Here is an 18,948-nt window from a genome sequence, read left to right as displayed (position 1 = left end):
GCTTTAATGAAGAACCAATGGACTTGTGAACTTGCAAATCTCAGGAAAGATATATGAAATATAAAAGCAATCTAATTAACTATGGGCTCTAAAATTAATATTAATAATCACTATCTTAAAAATAGCAGAAATAACAATGCCCTAAACAAATAAAGGGGCAGTGTTTGGAGACTAAATCACACTGATATTGTAGGAGTAAGAGAGAGATACTGATAATTTCAGGCTTTGTTAGAAAAGTATAAAATTAAGTCAGATTGTCAAAATATTTACACTTAAGGAATAGAAATACAAGCTATAATATCTAAGTTAGGAGTGAGGGGGGCAGGAAAGAGAAAAATAAAGAGAGAGATAGACAGAAAGAGAGAAAGAATGCAAATAAATGTTGTCAATGAAACCACAGGCTACCAAAGGGGGGAAAAAAGGACAAAGGGACAAATATGGAAAAGAGAAAACACAAAAGAAGGTAACACAAATAAATATAAATAACATCAGTAATCACAGTAAGTGTAAGTAGACTAAATACACCAATTAAACAGATAATCTAACTGCATATTAAAAATATGTGAAAAGCCATGGTTGAAAAGAACAACTAGAATATAAATGATCCACCTCTGGAACTCTGCCAAATGATAGGTTGCTGCTAGAATTCTCTCCAGGTCAGAAGAGCTGGTGAATGCTATAGTTTATGTTCCCCCTCCACCTTCATAGGGTAGCCAGGAGCACTGGATGCCCTAGCCAACCTACCACCTCAGTGAGCTCTGGGTCCCTAGCCTACACCAGCCTCAGCTATCCCACCTAGGCACACAATGGGACACACCTGGTCCATGCTTAAGCTGTCTACTCAGCTGGTCTACAGTACATACTGTCTCACCAAGATGACACAGGCACAAAGCACCCCCCAGGCCTGTAACACTTTGGCTACAGACGATTTGACAGGTCATCTCTGGTGCAGAGTACTCTGAAACTTCCTGGTTTACAGCCATTTTGACTGCAGCAGCTCTCCCAGGGGTCCCCTGCATGGATTACCCTGAAACATACCAGCTTCTCCCCACTTCAGCTTCAGCTGTTCTGCCACAGTACCCTCTGTGTGAAAAGATCTGGGACTGCTCCTACTTATGATGACTTCAGCTCCACCATCCCATCAGAGAGTCTCAGGCATGGGACCCCCAGGCTATGCAAGTGACAGCTTCAGCCAGTCAGCCAAAGCCACCATGCACATAGAGTCAACACAGGGAACAACCATGCACAAAACCATTTCTTCAAATTTAGAAGTAGTTGTTCCATCTAATTTATAGGAACACAGAAAATCAAACAAAATGAGAGAGGAATAGGCTCCAAATGAAAGAACAAGACAAAACTTCAGGAAACAAAAGAGAACTAAATAATGGATATAAGCAATCAGTCTGATAAAGATTTCAAAGCAATGGTCATAAAAATGCTCACTGGAGTAAAGAGAAGGGTAGTAAGAACTTCAACAAAGAGATATAAAAGATAAAAAAAGAACCATTCAGAGTTAAATAATACAATAACTGAAATTAAAAATACACTAGAGGAAATGAACAGTAGATTAGAGGATGCAGACAAATGGATCAGCAATCGAGAAGACAGGATAATAATGGAAAGAACCTAAACCGGACAGAAAAAAAATTAATGAGGATAGGTGAAGGAAGCTTTTAAACTTCAAGCTAACAAACATTCATATTGTGTGTTCCCAGAAGAAGGAGAGAGAGAGAAAGGTGCAAAAAACTATTTGAAGAATTAATAACTGAAAAATTCCCTAATCTGGGGAAAGAAACAGACATCCAGTTTCTGGAAGCACTGAAAGATCCAAACAAGATGAACCCAAGGAGGGCCACATCACAACACATAATAATTAAAATGCCAAAGATTAAAAATGAAGAGAATTTTTAAAGCAGAAACAGAGAAGTAACTAGTTACAAGGGAAACCCCATAAGGGTAGCTGATTTTTTAGCAGAAACTGCAGACCACAAGGGAATGACATGATATATTCAGGTGCTGAAAGAGAAAAGCCTACAACCAAGAATGCTCTATGTGACAAGTTATTCAGAATTAAAAGAGAGATAAAAGTTCCCCAGACCAAAAAACAAAACAAAACAAAACAAAACAAAAAACAACAACAAAAAAACCAGCTGTTAAAGGAGTTCAGCAGCACTAAACTGGCATTATAAGAAATGTTGAAGAAACTTCTCATAGTGGAAAAGGCCATAATTAGAATATTAGGAAGGGGAAAAATTCATGAGAAAAAAAAACCTATATAGTAAAATTATTAGAAACATCACCTCTAAAGCTAGTGTGAAGGTTAGGAGACAAAAGTAGTAAATTCAATTATATCCAAAGCATTAGTTAAGAGGACTCACAAAATAAAAACATCTAAAACATGAAAACATACACAAAACATGGCAGGGGCAGTAAAAACGAAGTTCTTTTACAATGTGTTCAAACTTAAGTGATCATCAACTGAATGTAAACTGCTCTATACTTATGATGTTATATATGAACCTCATGGTAGCCACAATGTAAAAAACCTATAATAAATGTACAAAAATAAATAAATAAAAAAAGCCAAGAACAACACTAAAGAAAATCATCAATCACAAGGAAAGAGAGCAAGAGAAGAAGAAAGGAACAGAGAAGACCTACAAAAATCAACCAGGTAACAGTGAACAAAATGGCAGTAGGTCCACATTTATTATTAATTTAAATGTAAATGGTCGAAGTTCTCCAATCAAAAACAGAGTGACTGAATGGATAAAAAAATGAGATCTATATGATGCCTACAGAAGACTCACTTCAGATTGAAAGACACATGCAGACTGAAAGTAAAGTGATGGAAAAAGATATTGCATGCAAATGGTAGTGAAAAAAACTAGGAAAGCAATACTTTACCAGACAAAATAACTTTAAAACAGAGAATGTAACAGGAGACAAAAAAGGGCATTGCATAGTGATAAAGGGATCAACCCAACAAGAGAGAATAACAACTGCAAATATCTATGCACCCAGCATAGGAATACCTAAGCACATAAAGCAAATTTTAAAGACATAAAGGGAGAAATAGACAGTAATACATAAAAGTAGGGGACCTTCACATGGAAGTGGTAGGTGAAGAAAAGTGGCATAAAAAACTAATTGGATGAAAAAAAAATGAATTTTTCTATCTTTATCATTCGAAGTAAAGTTGGCCTACTTTGTCTTAAGCTAGACATTGACAAATTATGATTCAGTGGGAGATATTTTTGGTAGCAATGACTCTTAACACTCTATAGTTTTAAAGTTATACAGAAAAGTAGGGGACCTTAACACCTCATTTAAATCAATGGATAGATCATCCAAGCAGATAATCAATAAGGAAACAGCATCTTGGAATGACACATCACACCAGATGGACTTATATACACAACATTCCATCCTAAAACAGAATACAGATTATCTTCAAATGTACCTAGCACATTCTCCAGAATATATCACATGTTAGTCCATAAAGCAAGTCTCAAAAATTTAGAGCATCTTTTCTGAGCATCAAGCATCTTTTCTGAGCACAAGTGTTTAAAACTAGAAATCAATTTCAAGGAAAAAAACCTGGAGAATCACAAACACATGGAGACTAAACAATACACTACTAAACAACCAATGGGTCAATGAAGAAAAAAAGACACATGGAGACAATTGAAAATGAAAACACAATGGTCCAAAGTCTTTGGGATGCAACAAAAGCAGTTCTAAGAGAGAAGTTCTAAGAGGCAATACAGGCCTATCTCAAGAAACAAGAATAATTTCAAATAAACAACCAAACTGTACACCTAAAGGAACTAGAAAAAGAAGAACAAAATCCAAAGTTAGTAGAAGGAAGGAAATAATAAAATTTGAGCAGAAATAAATGGAGGCTTAAAAAATAATAGATAAGATGAATGAAACCAAGAAGTAGTTCTTTCACAAAATAAACAAAATGATACTTTTAGCCAGACTCGTAAAAAAAGACAGAGAGAGAACTCAAATAAATAAAATCAGAAGTTAAAGAAGGAAGTAATAGACAACAATACAGAGATATAAAAGATGATAAGATACTAAGATGAAAAATTATATGCTGGGGCTCCTGGCTGGCTGTCAGTAGAGCATTTGACTCTTGATCTCGGGGTCGTGAGTTCAAGCCCCACATTAGTTGTAGAGATTATAAGAAAAGAAAGAAAAAAGAAAAGAAAAGGAAAAGAAATTATATGACAATTAGTTGGACAATTTAGAAGAAATAGATTCCTACATCTGAATCAGTAAGAAATAGAAAATATGAACAGACTGGATTTTAATAACAAAATTGAACTGGTAATCAAAAACTCCCAACAAACAAAAGTCTAGGACACAGGTGAATCCTACATAACATTTAAAGAAGAGTTCAAGTGTTGACGAGGATGTGGAGAAAAATAAACACTCGTGCAGTGTTCTTGGGAATGCAAACTGGTGCATCCACTGTGGAAAACAGTATGGAGGTTCCTCAAAAAATTAAAAATAGTATTATCTTCCAATCCAGTAATCACATTACTGGATATTTACACAAAGAATACAAGAACACTAATTCATAGGGATACATGTATCCCCATGTTTATAGCGGCACTGTTTACAATAGCTAAACTATGGAAGCAGCCCAAGTGTCCATCGACAAATGAATGAATAAAGATGTAGTATATACATGCAATGGAATACTATTCAGCCATAAAGAAGGATTAAGTCTTGCTATTTGCAATAACATGGATGGAGCTAGGGAGTATTATGCTAAGTGAAATAAGTCAGAGAAAGACAAATACCATATGATTTCACTCATATGTGGAATTTAAGAAACAAAACAAATGAGCAAAGAAAAGGAGAAAGAGAGAGAGGGAGAAACCAAGAAACAGACTCTTAACTGTAGAGAACAAACTAAGCTGATGGTTACCAGAGGGAAGGTGGGTGGGAGGGATGGGTGAAATAGGTGATGGGGATTAAAGAGTACACTTCACATAATGAAAAAGAAAAGAAAAAAAATGAAAAAGCATATGCCAACAAATAGGACAACCTAGAAGAAATGGATAAATTTCTAGAAATATATAAACTCCCCAAACTGAATCAGGAAGAAATAGAAAATATGAACAGACTGATCACCAGCAATGAAATCAAATCAGCAATCAAAAACTCCCAACAAACAAAAGTTCAGGACCAGTCAGCTTCACATATAGAGTTTACCAAACATTTAAAGAAAACGTAACACCTATTATTCTCAAACTATTCCAAAAAAATAGAAGAGGAAAGAAAGTTTACAAATTAATTATATGAGGCTAGTATTACCCTGATACCAAAACCAGATAAGGACATGACAAAAGAGAAAGAAAGTGAGAGAGGGAGAGAAATAGAGAAAACTATAGTTCAATACATCTGATACACAAGATGCAAGAGAGAGAAAGAGAGAGAGAGAACTATAGGTCATTATCTTTGATGAACAAGATGCAAAAATCCTCGACAAAATACTGATGAACTGAATCCAACAATACACTTAAAAAATCATTCACCATGATCAAGTGAGATTAATTCCCAGGATGCAAGGGTGGTTCAACATTTACAAGTCAATCAATTTGATATATCACATCAACAACAGAAAGAATGAAAAGCATATGATAATTTCAGTAGATGCAGAAAAAGCATTTGACGAAGTGCAATATCCATTTATGTTAAAAAAAACTTCAACAAAGTAGGTTTAGAAAGAACATACCTCAATTTAATAAAGGCTATATATGAAAACCCACAGCTAACATCATACTCAGTGAGGAAAAATTAAAAGGTTTTTCTCTAAGATCAGGAACATGTCCACTCTCACCACTTTTATGCAACTTAGTACTGGAAGTCCTAGGCATAACAATCAGAAGAATAAATAAAATGAAGGGCAAACTAAGTGATGGAGATTAAGATACACTTATCATGATGAGCACTGAACAATGTATAGAATTTTTGAATCACTATATTGTACACCTGAAACTAATATAACACTGTATGTTAACTATACTGGAATTAAAATTAAAAACTTAAAAAAATTTTTAGCAAGAATCTGAAGTGGTAAACAAGAAGTAAAACTTTTACTATTTGCAAAATGATATGATACTCTATGTGGAAAACCCTAAAGACTACTAAAAAACTACTTGAACTGAAAAATAAATTCAGTAAGGTCACAGGACACAAAGTCAGTATACAGAAATCAGTTGAATTTCTGTACACTAATAAGGAAACAGAAGAAAGAGAAATTAAAAGATAGTATGATTTACAATTACACAAAAGGTAATAAAATACCCAAGGAAGTAAAAGGCCTGTACTCTGAAAACTAAAACATTGATGAAATAAATTGAAGATGACACAAATGGAAAGATATTCCATGCTTACGTTGAATCTAATGGGAGTTCTCTGTGCTTCTTGGATTTTGATGTCTGTGTTCTCCCCCAGATTAGGAAAGTTTTAGCTATAATTTGCTCACATAAAGCTTCTGCCCCCTTTTCTCTGTCTTCACCTTCTGGGACTCCTATGATACAAGTGTTATTCCTCTTTAATAAGTCGCTGAGTTCTCTAGGTCTTGTCACATGATATTTTGCCTTTGTTTCCTTCCTTTTTCCTGCTTCACTATTTTCCATAATTTTATCTTCTATATCATTGATTTCCTGCTCTGCTTTGTCCATCCTTGCCTTCACAGCATCCATTCAAAATTGCATCTCGTTTGTAGCATTTTTAATTTAGGCCTAACTAGATTTTAGTTCTTTTATCTCTACAGAAAGGGATTCTGGTATCTTCTATGCTTTTTTCAACCTCAGCCAGTATTCTTATAATCATGGTTTTAAATTCTATTTCAGACATTAGTTACAAATATTAAAATGTCCATACTACTCAAAGTAATCTACAGATCTAGTGCAATCCCTATCAAAATACCAACAGTATTTTTCACAGATATAGAACAAGCAATCCTAAAATTTGTATAGAACCTCAAATACAAAACAATGAAATTGGACCACTTTCTTAGACCACACACAAATAAATTCAAAGTGGAATAAACACCCAAATGTGAGATACAAAATCATCAAACTCATAGAATCAAAGGTAGGCAGTAATTTCTTTGAAATTGGCTTTAGCAACACATTTATGGATGGGTGTCCTCAGACAAGGGAAACAAAAGCAAAAGTAAACTATTAGGACTGTGGCCAAATACAAAGCTTTTGCACAGTCAAGGAAACCATTAACAACAACAAAAAAGGCAACCTATTGAATAGGAGAAGATACTTGCAAATGATACATTTGGAAAGGGGTTAATATCTAAAATATAAAAAGATCTTATACAACTCACCAGCAAAAAAAAAAAAAAAAAAAAAAAAAAGAAACAAACCGAAGAATCCAATTAAATGAGCAGAGAACCTGAATATACATTTTCCCAAAGAAGACATACAGATGGCCAACAGACACGTGAAAAGGTGCTCAACCTTACTATCATCAGGGAAATGCAAATCAAACCCACAATGATATGTCACTTTACACCTGTCAGAACTGCCAAACTCAAAAGACAACAAACAAAGATGTGGAGAAAAAGGAACCCTCATATACTGTTGGTAGGGATGTAAATTGGTGTGGCCCTCTGGGAAACAGTATGTAGGTTCCTCAAAATATGAAAGATAGAAATACCATATTATCCAGTGACTAAAATGAAAACACTAATTCAAAAGGATATACGCACCCCTATAAACATTATGTACAAGAGCTAAGATATGGAAGCAATCTAAGTCCATTCAATAGATAAATGGATCAAGAAATGTGGTATATGTATGCACACAATGGAATATTACTCAGCCATAGTAAAGAATGAGATCTTGTCATTTGGACAACGTGGATGGATCTAGAGGGTATTATGTTAAGTGAAACAAAGACAAAAACCATATGATGTCACTTATATGTGGAATCTAAAAAAATACAGACAAACAAAAACCAAGACTCTTAAATATAGAGAACAAATTGCTGGTTGCCAGAGGGAAGGCATTTGGGGTGAATGGGCAAAATAAGCCAATGTGAGTGGGAGGTACGGACTTCCATTTATGGAATGAATTAGTCACAGGGATGAAATGTACAGCATAGGAAATATAATCAATGATATTGTAACGGCATTGTATGATGACAGATGGTAGCTACATTTGTGCTGAGCATAGCATAACGTTTAGAGAAGTTGAAACACTATGTTGTACACTAGAAACTAATGTAACATAGCGTGTCAACTATACTTCAGTAAAAAATATACGCAAAATCTAGAATTATCAATGTGTCATTAGAGAGTGTGATTTGGAGGAAGGCAAGCAAAGTAGATATGTAATATTGGTGTCATTTTTGTCATTTGGAATTTACAAGACTTCAATATGAGTTACAAACCAGAAATAATAAAAGCAGTTAATACTGCTGAATTTGTCAGCACATTCCAATCCTGCTTTTCATGGAATTTGGAATGAGAGATCCTTAGGTTTATATCCTGATTGTGACACTTGACTTGGTACCCAGGACAAGTTATCTAAGACTTTTGAGACTGTTTTCTCATCTCTAACACAGTTTACAGAATATACCTCATAGGGCTATGGGTAGGAATAAATTAGATAATGAATTTAAAGGGTTTATTAAGGTTCAATGTATGTTAGTGTCTCTCTTTTCCTTTCCCCTTTATTCTTTAATGTGATCTATTTTGGGGTAAGATAAAACTAAACATTTGGCTTGATTTGTTTCTATGAAGTAAACTTAGATGAAGCAAATGTTCATTTACTCTCAGTCTGCATATGTATGTAGATGGTGTTGGGTTTGGAAGCTCTACAGGAAATGAAGAGGATGCCCAAGAAAGGAAGTTTTCTAGCTCGCATTTGCTGTAAATCATAAATTGAGGAGAGACCTTCGTGACTAGTCAGTCTATTTCATTTACCAAGGAAAATGTAACACAGAAAGAATTAGTGTGCTGAAATTATATGGAACAATTCCTCTCACACTTTGATGTATACATGCATATGTGGGGATCTAGTTAAAATGCAGATTCTGATTGATTCTGTTGATCTGGGTAGAACCTGCAATTTTGCATTTCTCACAAGCTTTCATGTGAGGTCAATACTGCTGCTCTGTGGACCACACTGGGAGTTCCAAGGACATAAATGCTGGTGGCAAAACAAACTCTAGAACCTGAATTTCTGCTAGATATGAAATGTGCTTTCTATGCCACACATTAGGTAGCTTTGCATGGAAGCAAACAAGAGGTTGTTTCTGGAATAAAATAAGGCATGCAATGGTGTGGTTTATGGTGCAGGGAAGAATATAATTTATATCGATGTATACTACTATTAGTTTGTTATTAGAAGTCAGATGGCAACTCTATCTATATAAATCCAAATTAAATTTATCAAAACACTCATTAGTGGGGAGAGGATTCTGAATTACACCACCTCAAAGTTCCCCCTTTGTGCCTTTCTGCCCACCTCACTGCCAAACTTGGAAATTTATCTCTAAATGTTTCAATTGAAAAAATAATGGGTTTCAAAGCACCTTCCTCTTACTATGACTATCACTGGGATTTAGAGCACATTTATAGGAGGCAAAATCCAAACCAAAACCCCTGAAAATAAGGCATTCATTTGTTAGGTTTGGCTTCAGAGATTTTAGTCAATTTTATTAGACAATATTCTTTTCCCAAATACTTCTTGCTTCTGGGATTTGAATAAGGCTCTTACACCCTTGGGCTCAATTGCCCTGTCTCTTCTCACACTAATTATTTAAAAAATAAACACTTAAAATTGTTCTTTAAGTGCTAAATTCTTAGATTTATGGATTCAATAAAAAACAGTGCCTCTTCAATTTTTCAGGACTTGTGCTGATTTATATGGGCTTGCTGGCACAAAAATTAGATTAAAATTTTTTATTGAATCTTGTCTGAAATGTTTAAACTTGAAGGGAGACTTCAAGAGAGAATTCATTCTCCCAATTCTCTCATTGGATTTGGTTTTAGCAACAGAATATGTAAGCATCGACAAGGCCACTGGTTTATCTTTGGATGTACCCCAGTCTACCCAGCCCATTAGGGGAAGAGATTTCTTATCCCATACATAATCTCACTAGAATTGAGTGTTCTGTTTGGTGTTTCAAGATGTTGCAGCCTGATTACCATCTACGAAGACAGGGGGTTAATTTTCCACGATCCTACTGGTTGAGCCAAACTCTTTCTGACTTAGTCATCAATAAAAGAATTATTGGCTCAATATCAAAAACTGCCACAAACAATCCAATTAAAAATGAGCAGAGGACCAGATAGGCATTTTTCCAACGAAGACAAACAGATGGTCAATAGACACATGAAAAAAATGCTCAGCATCACAAATCATCAGGGAAATGCAAATCAAAACCACAATGAGATATCACCTTAGACCTGTCAGAATGGCTAAAATTAAAAAGACAACTAACAAGTGTTGGTGAAGATGTGGAGAAAAAGGGACTCTTGTGCACTGTTGGTAGGAGTGTGAATTAGTACAGCCACTGTGGAAAACAGGACAGAGTTTCTTCAAAAAATTAAAATTAAAAATACCATATGATCCAATAACTCCGCTACTGAGTATTTACCCAAAGAAAACAAAAACACCACTTCAAAAAGATATATGAACCTTTATGTTAATTGCAGCATTATTTACAATAGCCAAGAAATGGAAGCAAATTGTATCCATTGATAGAAAAATGGATAAGGAAGATGTGATACACACACACACACACACACACACACACAGGAATATTATGTAGTCATAAAAAGGGATGAGATCTTGCCACTGGAAACAACATAGATAGATCTAGAGGATATTATGCTGAGTGAAATAAGTCAGACTGAGAAAGACAAATACCTTATTATATCACTCATGTATAGAATCTAAAAACAAAACAAAACAAATGAATAAACAAGCAAACAAAAAGCAGAATCAGACCTATAAATACAGAGAACTGGTGGTCGTCAAAGAGGAGGGGGTGGAGGATGAATGGGCAAAATGAGTGAAGGGGAGTGAGAGATACAGACTTCAAGTTATGGAATGAATAAATCATGGAGATAAAAGAAACAGCCTGGGGAATATAGTCATTGATGCTATAATAGTGTTACATGGTGACAGATGGTAGCTACACTTGTGGTGAGCACAGCATAATGTATAGAGCAGTTGAATCACTATGTTGTACACCTGCAACTAATGTAATATTACATGTCAACTATACTCAAAAATTTTAAAAAGAGTCACTGAGAGGCTTCTTTAGTGGATTTGGAATAACTTGTTTGTCAAAGTTTAAAATTCAAATTTCTGGGTTGCAGCTTCCTGCAGCTTTAATCATATCCTTTATCTTTTTGGTCATGATTTTCTTCAGTTGAGCTCAGTTTGGTCTCCAGAAGTCCAGTAGCGTTTCATGCACCTGGATGAACATTGAATCAGGAGGACCATTAAATAGCTGAGACCAACGAAGTCAAGGAACTCTGCCTTTCTTCTTTGTTTCAATTCAGGAATTCTTCTAGGCTTTACTTTCAGGATGATCAAACCCTTTGGTTTTTACCCCCCAGTTGCAGGCTACCAGCAAAGTGTGGAATTGGTTTCATTACCTTGTGAGATTGCTGGTGATGGTGACTCATGCAGGGATAGTTATTTGCTTCCTGTGATTTTCCTGCCATGCAGGTGGTTGGTTATATATAAAAAAAATTTTTTAAGAAGTTATTTTCAGATCTGTCTTGAAATAATATCACCTCTGTTGGGTTGCCTAAGGTAATAGGACACTGAAGGATGAGGAGCAGGGGGGCTTGGTCTTGCATCAGCGGCAGTAAAAAGGTGTTAAAATGACAGTGTGTATGTTAGAAGAGCTATGTATAGAATATAACACTATGATTGCTTATGGCTAAAAAATTTAAACACTGAAATAGCATAATTATCTAGTTGGGTGAATTGATAGGTGGTAGTGGTTTTATTAATGTGATTTTGAATAATATTTTAACAGTAAAGAAATGTTTACCACAAAAATTATTAAGCAGAAGTATTGATACCTATTCCACACACCCTCACTTCCAGTCTTCTCTCATCCACTAGAGTGAAGACTAGATTTTTGGAAAACTTATTTTTTACAGGTAAATTGTACATAGTACTTTTGAGGTATAGGTGTTGAATGGATTTTGAATATTAAAACATTGCCAGAATACTTGTATCCATACTACTAGGGAGTCAGAAGTTTTTTTAAATCCACTCCCACTTGTCAAATGCATAGGTTTTTCATCATGGCACAAGTTAAATGCCTCATTTCCTAATTTCTGAACTTGTTTATTTAGGAAATGCACACTGAGCTCAGTTGTCCCTGTAAATTTAATCAATCAACAAATGATCCCTTTGAGTCATGCTTCCTTAAAATTACCAGTGAGGCAATGTGGGGATGCTGGCTTCTGGAGAGGACAAGCTCTTTAGATCTTGTTCTGCTAGCAGCTCTCTCTCCACCCAACCTCGAAGCATTGGCAGCTACTGGGGTTCGATGTGAAGGACTGAGATGCCATTAAGAATCAGGCAACATCTTCTTCATTGGCATGGTCCGGAGATCTTCTGAGGAACAACAAGGCAAGGACGGTGCCTGCTTCAACAGCCTGTCTGCTGCCCTGAACTTGCTGCTTTTCCTTTCAAATTCATTTCTATGCTTAGATTTGTTACCATGTAAAACTACAACTATCAGAAGAAGCACAGATTTACTCTGAGAGGATATTACTGAGTTAATCTCATGAGATATTACAACTCTGGTACACTTATTTTTCAGCTGTTATCAATTGCATATTTCATACCAAGGAGGATAGGACTGTGCTGGAGATCCAATTGGTGCTGTTGTCAGTATTTCCTACGTATGATTCTATTATCTTTTTTAATTTGATGGTAGGAATGACTCGGAATAAGATGTAGGAAGAAGGGACATGATCTATATTCTTAATTTAAGAACCTGGTTCTAATGGTCAATATCTGCATCAAAGGTGTAGTTTTATTCTTTCACTTTAAATATAGATCTGGCAGCATTTCTAAGTCACAATCTTTTCCATTAAGTATTTAATTGTGCTTTTTATTTAAAGCTTGAAACGAATGACCTATTAGTTTATAGAAGAAAATACACATTTTTGACTGAATTTGATTTGAAAGCTGTTGGGAGGTGGCAGTACATTGAGAGCTAAAGTTTGTATGCTTCAGTGGATTTTAGGTAAACGATAAGGTATACAAGGTCTTTTAAATATTTGATGGATTAGATCTCCAAAGAACATCTTACCTATAATGAGATGATTATTTCACGATGGTAAAAACAGGGAAGGGAGTTTTAGCACTCAGTGAAAGTTGCAAATCTACGCTCATTTGGGGGACATATAAGACCCACCCTACAGACTGAGTTAAGACAAATGCTTTATGTTCATTTTTTCCGTATGAATTTGTAGAACGTTGCTACCCACCATATAGATGATAAAAAATTTAAAGGAGAAACAAGAAAGATGCCTTTATTAATTCCCCAGTTAACATTTATTAAGCACTCTCTACACCCCAGGCACTGTACTAAGTGAATATGCTGTAGCTCATTTTATTTACTGTTCAATATCATCTAACATTATCCTAACCTTTCTCTTCACTGCTGTTCTATAGGCTGTGGGCCCCTGAAAAAGTTCTCTTGGACTAGTTCATATTTCCTTGTTTTGACCATTGATGAGATTTTTGTTTGCACTGGCCCTCAGCCTTCCTATTCCTCTTTCTAGTTGACTACCCATGGAACCTGAATATTACCTGCATAAATGGTACTGGTAATGCATGTGCCTATTCCTTTTGGGAAGATATTATACATTTCTGGTGTGACTGTTGTACTGCCACAGAAAAAAAATGGGACCTATGATTCACTGGAACTATCATCATAATCAATTAACAATGGATTGTCTCTAGACCTCTATACATGTTAAACAAAGTAAATTTTTTTTCTGAAACAAGTACTCTGTACTTGTTAAATGACACTTTTAGTCTCATTGAACTGTCTAAATGAAATGGACTATAGATGAAGGCTTACTTCATTGCATTTATTAGCAGATGGAAGGTGTTTCTTTTGAAGCCACTTTCTTTTCAGCGTTGCCAGTGAATATCTGTCTTGGACAACGCTAAGTAAAAGTGGGCACCTAGCAGGAAAAAATTATCTAAGATTTTCTTGTGTGTTCCTAATTTGTTTGACTATTTGTTCTTAGAGAATAATGAGCTCTCTAAATTGTCAAAATGATTTTTTTCTTTTTAACATTTTTTTTGAGGATTCCTGGAACTTCTTATGGCCTTTGGTTAGATTAACAGACAAGACTGTAACTGAAGACATTTTCAAGTATTCATGCTGATCTGTGAATATTGAAGAGAATTTGAAAAGTATAATCTCTCAATTATTTGTATCTGATGATAGCCTGAGTTCAGAAGAAAAAGAGCTCTTGGCAACTGTGAAGCCGGGGAGATCCTAGCAGTGTGGAGGACATCATATCTCATTGTCCTCCTACCCTTTTACCTTTCTCCAAAGCCCCTCAATGAAATGGTTTGAGCCCACCCCCACCAAAAAAAAAAAGAAAATAAAAGAAAGAAAAAGAAAAAAAATAATTGCCATACTCTAGTAAGCTAACAGCTTGTGTGTTACAGAAAGAATTTAAAACAAGATCTTCCAGCCCAGAAAAAGTTCCCCATAAAAGGTAATAATGAAAGAAAATAATTTTATTATTAGAAGCACTAAACTACAATGTGATGAATATCACAATCTGATTAAGAGATTGCAAAGATAAAGAAATCGTGTCCCCTTACATAGCCAAGCAGAAATACATAATGGGTTATATGTTTCAAGATAAATAATAACTATCATAAGTAAAAGACCCCACTATTTATCATACACAGTTCATCTTAACTTTACCCGGTTGTTGGAGTGACTATATATGTTAGCTAATTGGTTTAATCTGGAGAATAAACTCATTTCTTTATGACAAGTTAGTTTTCACTTGGAACGGGTACCCACTGAAGTTAGACTCCCACTCTAACACCGGATAGGAAGATAGGGGTGTTACATTCCTTGGTGTTTATATTTCAAAGAGATGACTCCCAGTTTCTTCAGAAAGCTATTCCTAAATCAGAAGGCTGACAACAGACCAGCTGACCAAAGGCCTGTCTAGTACTCAAATGGATTATATACATTTCAAAAGAGATGAGAAAGTACTAACAAGGATAAATTTTCTAAAGTAAATATGCTAAGAAAAGGGAGGGGAGGGAAATTTCTTATTTTCAACATGGAGAATTAAACCTCTTATTTTTAATTTGATTTTGCTTGTACATGAGCAACTCTGCAGAAAAAAATCATTTGGTTTCACAATTATCTGCTAATATGACCTCCTGTGTAAATGTTTATCTCTGGGTATTGAGACTGTGTGCAATATTATATAACTTTAAGTCTGATGAATGTATCCTATGGGTTGAGTTCCCTGGAAAGTTGTGATCCCTCCTGTAGCAGTCTTCCTCTGCATGCTGTAAGGGAATAAAGTTGCTTGGGAGACAAGGGATCTGGCTTATATATTTATGTAGGTGCTATGGCCTCTGGTTATAACTCAGTGGCATGCCCAAATTTTGGTACCTTTAATTAAGTTATATAGTTAATAATTTTTCCTTTGGCCTTCCTCTCAATTTAGTTACTATTAATGTAGATATTTTCACAGTCCCCATAAAACTCTTCTTGCTTGTTTTTTTTTTTTTTTTCCTCTTCTTGCTTTTATCTACAACACTGGCTTTTAGCACTAGCTACATATTATACTCACCCATGGATCTTTTATAAAGAAATAGTATCCGAGAATCCATCTTCAGATATACCAATTCAGTTGGTTTGTAGTGGGACTCAGGCATCAACATTTTTAAAATTCTCTATTGTGCAGCTGGGATTTAGAGCCACTGATCCATGAACAATGAGGAGTCTAATAAGCCAATCACCAACAATAATAATTACCCTCTGTCTGCAATTTGGCCCCATGCTCATCTATTTAAAATGGTAGAGACTTCCACTCTATTGGACCCTTCATATAATGGAGGAACACCTTTTTTGAGTAAACCATGTTATCACTTTCACCATCATCACCATCACCAGTGACCGTCAGCTACACTTTTGAATCCTTGGTACCTTGCACAGAACCTGGCATGCACTAGCACTTGATAAATCTTTACTGCACGAATGGAAAATACCTATTATTGAGCAGTATGCTAGACTCAAAGAGGCAGAACATGCAGTTATTCCATGTAGAGAAAGGTTTTTTTCTCAAATTCCAATTCCAACTCCAGGGACATAAGATCATAGTAATATTCAAGTACATGATTATTTGCTGTTGAGAATAATTAAGGTATGATCATACTAAGCTTTTAGGCTTTAGAAAAAGGGGAAAAACTCAAAGCCAAAAGAAACTTGAGTGGTAATTAATTCCTGGATTTTTCAAACATTTTAGTTATGAGATATCAACAAAACCTTTTCTGCTATAGCCTATTCATCTCTCCACTGAGGGGGGAAATAAAAACACCCAGATGCTCTGAATTATCACAATTTCTCGACTGGGTAGGAGGATAATAGAGAGGAAAATAGATAAAGTAGAACAATTGAGGAAAGATCATGTCTTTAGGGGTGAGGAGGAGAAAGGAAAAGCAAGTGTAGGAGGACAGAAGGAAATTGATTGAGTGAGCTTTTCCCCTCCAGACAAGGAGAGTTAGAATAGGAATTGTTTCTTTATATACAAGCATGATATTGTGTTAGCTTAAAAGACATTTAACAATAATTTTGGAGCTTACTATCCTCTTTGACATATATCTTGTGCCTTTGGTAAATGTGCTTCCTGGGGTTCCCCTCCCTGCAGCCTAGAGAAGCCCCAACCTTCTATAAACAGCAATCTTTTTTACTTTGGAGGACAGGCATTTAACTACAAGTTTACCTAAGGATGATCCAAAGAATTATAGTTTTCAAAATGTTCCACATTCAAAAAAGACCTTATGGTCAGGTAAGCCTAAAATGCTGTGTACTATAGCCCCATGCATATTAGCATATTAAATACCCTAATTAATCTGTAGTAAGGAGATCTGTTGAAACTTAACTTAGCATTCTCCAAATTTATGAAAGCAAGGAATGCTTTACATTAACTTACTAACAGCCTGTTGAGCTAGAGATCAGTATTATATGTTTTAGGTAATACTGTGCTAACTTACTTTACATGCATTGCATTTCCCATGCTGTTATCTTAGTTTAATTACCATAGACCTTTATTCATTTGTGTTACTGAAGACCTGAGAAGGAGAGGTAAGAAGGTGAATTCAGGTAAACAGGTGGGAAAAAGAAGGTGAGGCTTATAAGGGTCAAGAGAGATCTGGAACCAAGATGGTATTAAAGCAGAAATGCAACTAAGTACATTATAGCTGGTCAGGGACTTTTCACATACCTCATCTCATTCAGAGAAAAGGAGAAACATAATGGAGTAGGAAGATCCTGAGCTAACTTCATCCCACAGGCACACCAAGATAACAGTATCTATGCAACTAACTCTGAAAATGACATGAACACTTACAGAACAGACCTTCCACGGTGAATTGTGGAGAGAAGGCCACAGTGGAGAGAAGGCCACACTGAAAAGGGTAGGAGGGGCAGAGATGCAGTTAGGAACCAATGCCCTGGCAAAAACTAACCACAAATGGGGTTGGGGGTGGGATACCACAAACATGGAGAAGTGAAGGGATTAGACTCCACTCCAGGCACCACTGGCACTGGGGATCCACAGTGGGAGAATGAGTCCCTAGAACATCTGGTTTTGAAAATCAGTGGGGCTTAACTCCAGAGTGATAGGAAACTGAGTCCCCACCCTGAAAGAGCCAGCATGTGTATAATAAATAACTTGGCCTGAGTTACACAGCACAGAAGCAGAAGTTTGAAAAGTACCTGGGGTATATGTGAAGATTTATTGACTAATCTTAGAACATGTGCTTCAGGGGAAGGGATTTCTAGGAAATTTCACCAGGAACAAAAGTGTTGGCAGGTGCCATTTCTCTTCCCCTCCTCCAGCCAACATAGCTGGACCCTTGTGGAAGCTAATACTAATACTCTCCATCTACTGCAAGCCCCACCTTGGCATTCCCCTACAGACCAGCCCCATCCAACTCACTCACTTTGGCAAGCATCCTCTAAATCTGCTCCTGTTTCTCCACACCTTGCAAGAAAACTTGACATGGGCTGGTGGCACTCCAAAGGGACTCCTGCCCTGGGGAGCATGGGGAAGTTAACCCCACACACCAGAGTGCCTGCAGTTCCAGCAATCTGGCTGCTTAGCTGGCTACTCAAGGGAACAAGCCCTGCCCTCTGGTGAACCCACAATTATGGAGGAGAGGCTATTTGCAAACAGCTAGGCTGACTGCCTGCATACCTACTAAAAAGCCCATGGAAGCTTCAGACAGACCTCTCAACAGTGCAGGGCCACAAATCCTGCACAGTGTACTCACAGCAGGCAAAGTGGGTCACTGTAGGGAGATGGGCTGAAGGCTATCATGCTTTAGTTACAACAGTGAGGTGCATGCAGCCCACACAAGGGACACCCCTGGAGTGCCTGGTTCTGGTGACTAGGGGAGATGATGCCACAGGGCAACACAGGACTTCTTCTATACAAGGCCACTACTTTTAACCAGGAGACACAGTGGATCTACCCAATACATAGAAACAAAGAGACAGAAAGAGGATATGGAGGAATATGTCCCAAATGAAAGAACAAGACAAAAACCAGAAAAAGACCTAGATGTAACAAGAATAAACAGTATGTCTGAAAAAGATTTTAAAGGAATTGGCATAAAGATACTCACTGGACTTGAGAAAAGA

This window comes from Lynx rufus, unplaced genomic scaffold (assembly GCF_022079265.1).
Source record: "Lynx rufus isolate CCGP_SWC_20201006 ecotype Redwood Valley unplaced genomic scaffold, mLynRuf1.p SCAF_2, whole genome shotgun sequence".
Classification (NCBI taxonomy): Eukaryota; Metazoa; Chordata; class Mammalia; order Carnivora; family Felidae; genus Lynx; species Lynx rufus.
The sequence above is the reverse complement of the archived record's forward strand: the minus strand, read 5'-3'. Positions refer to the sequence as shown.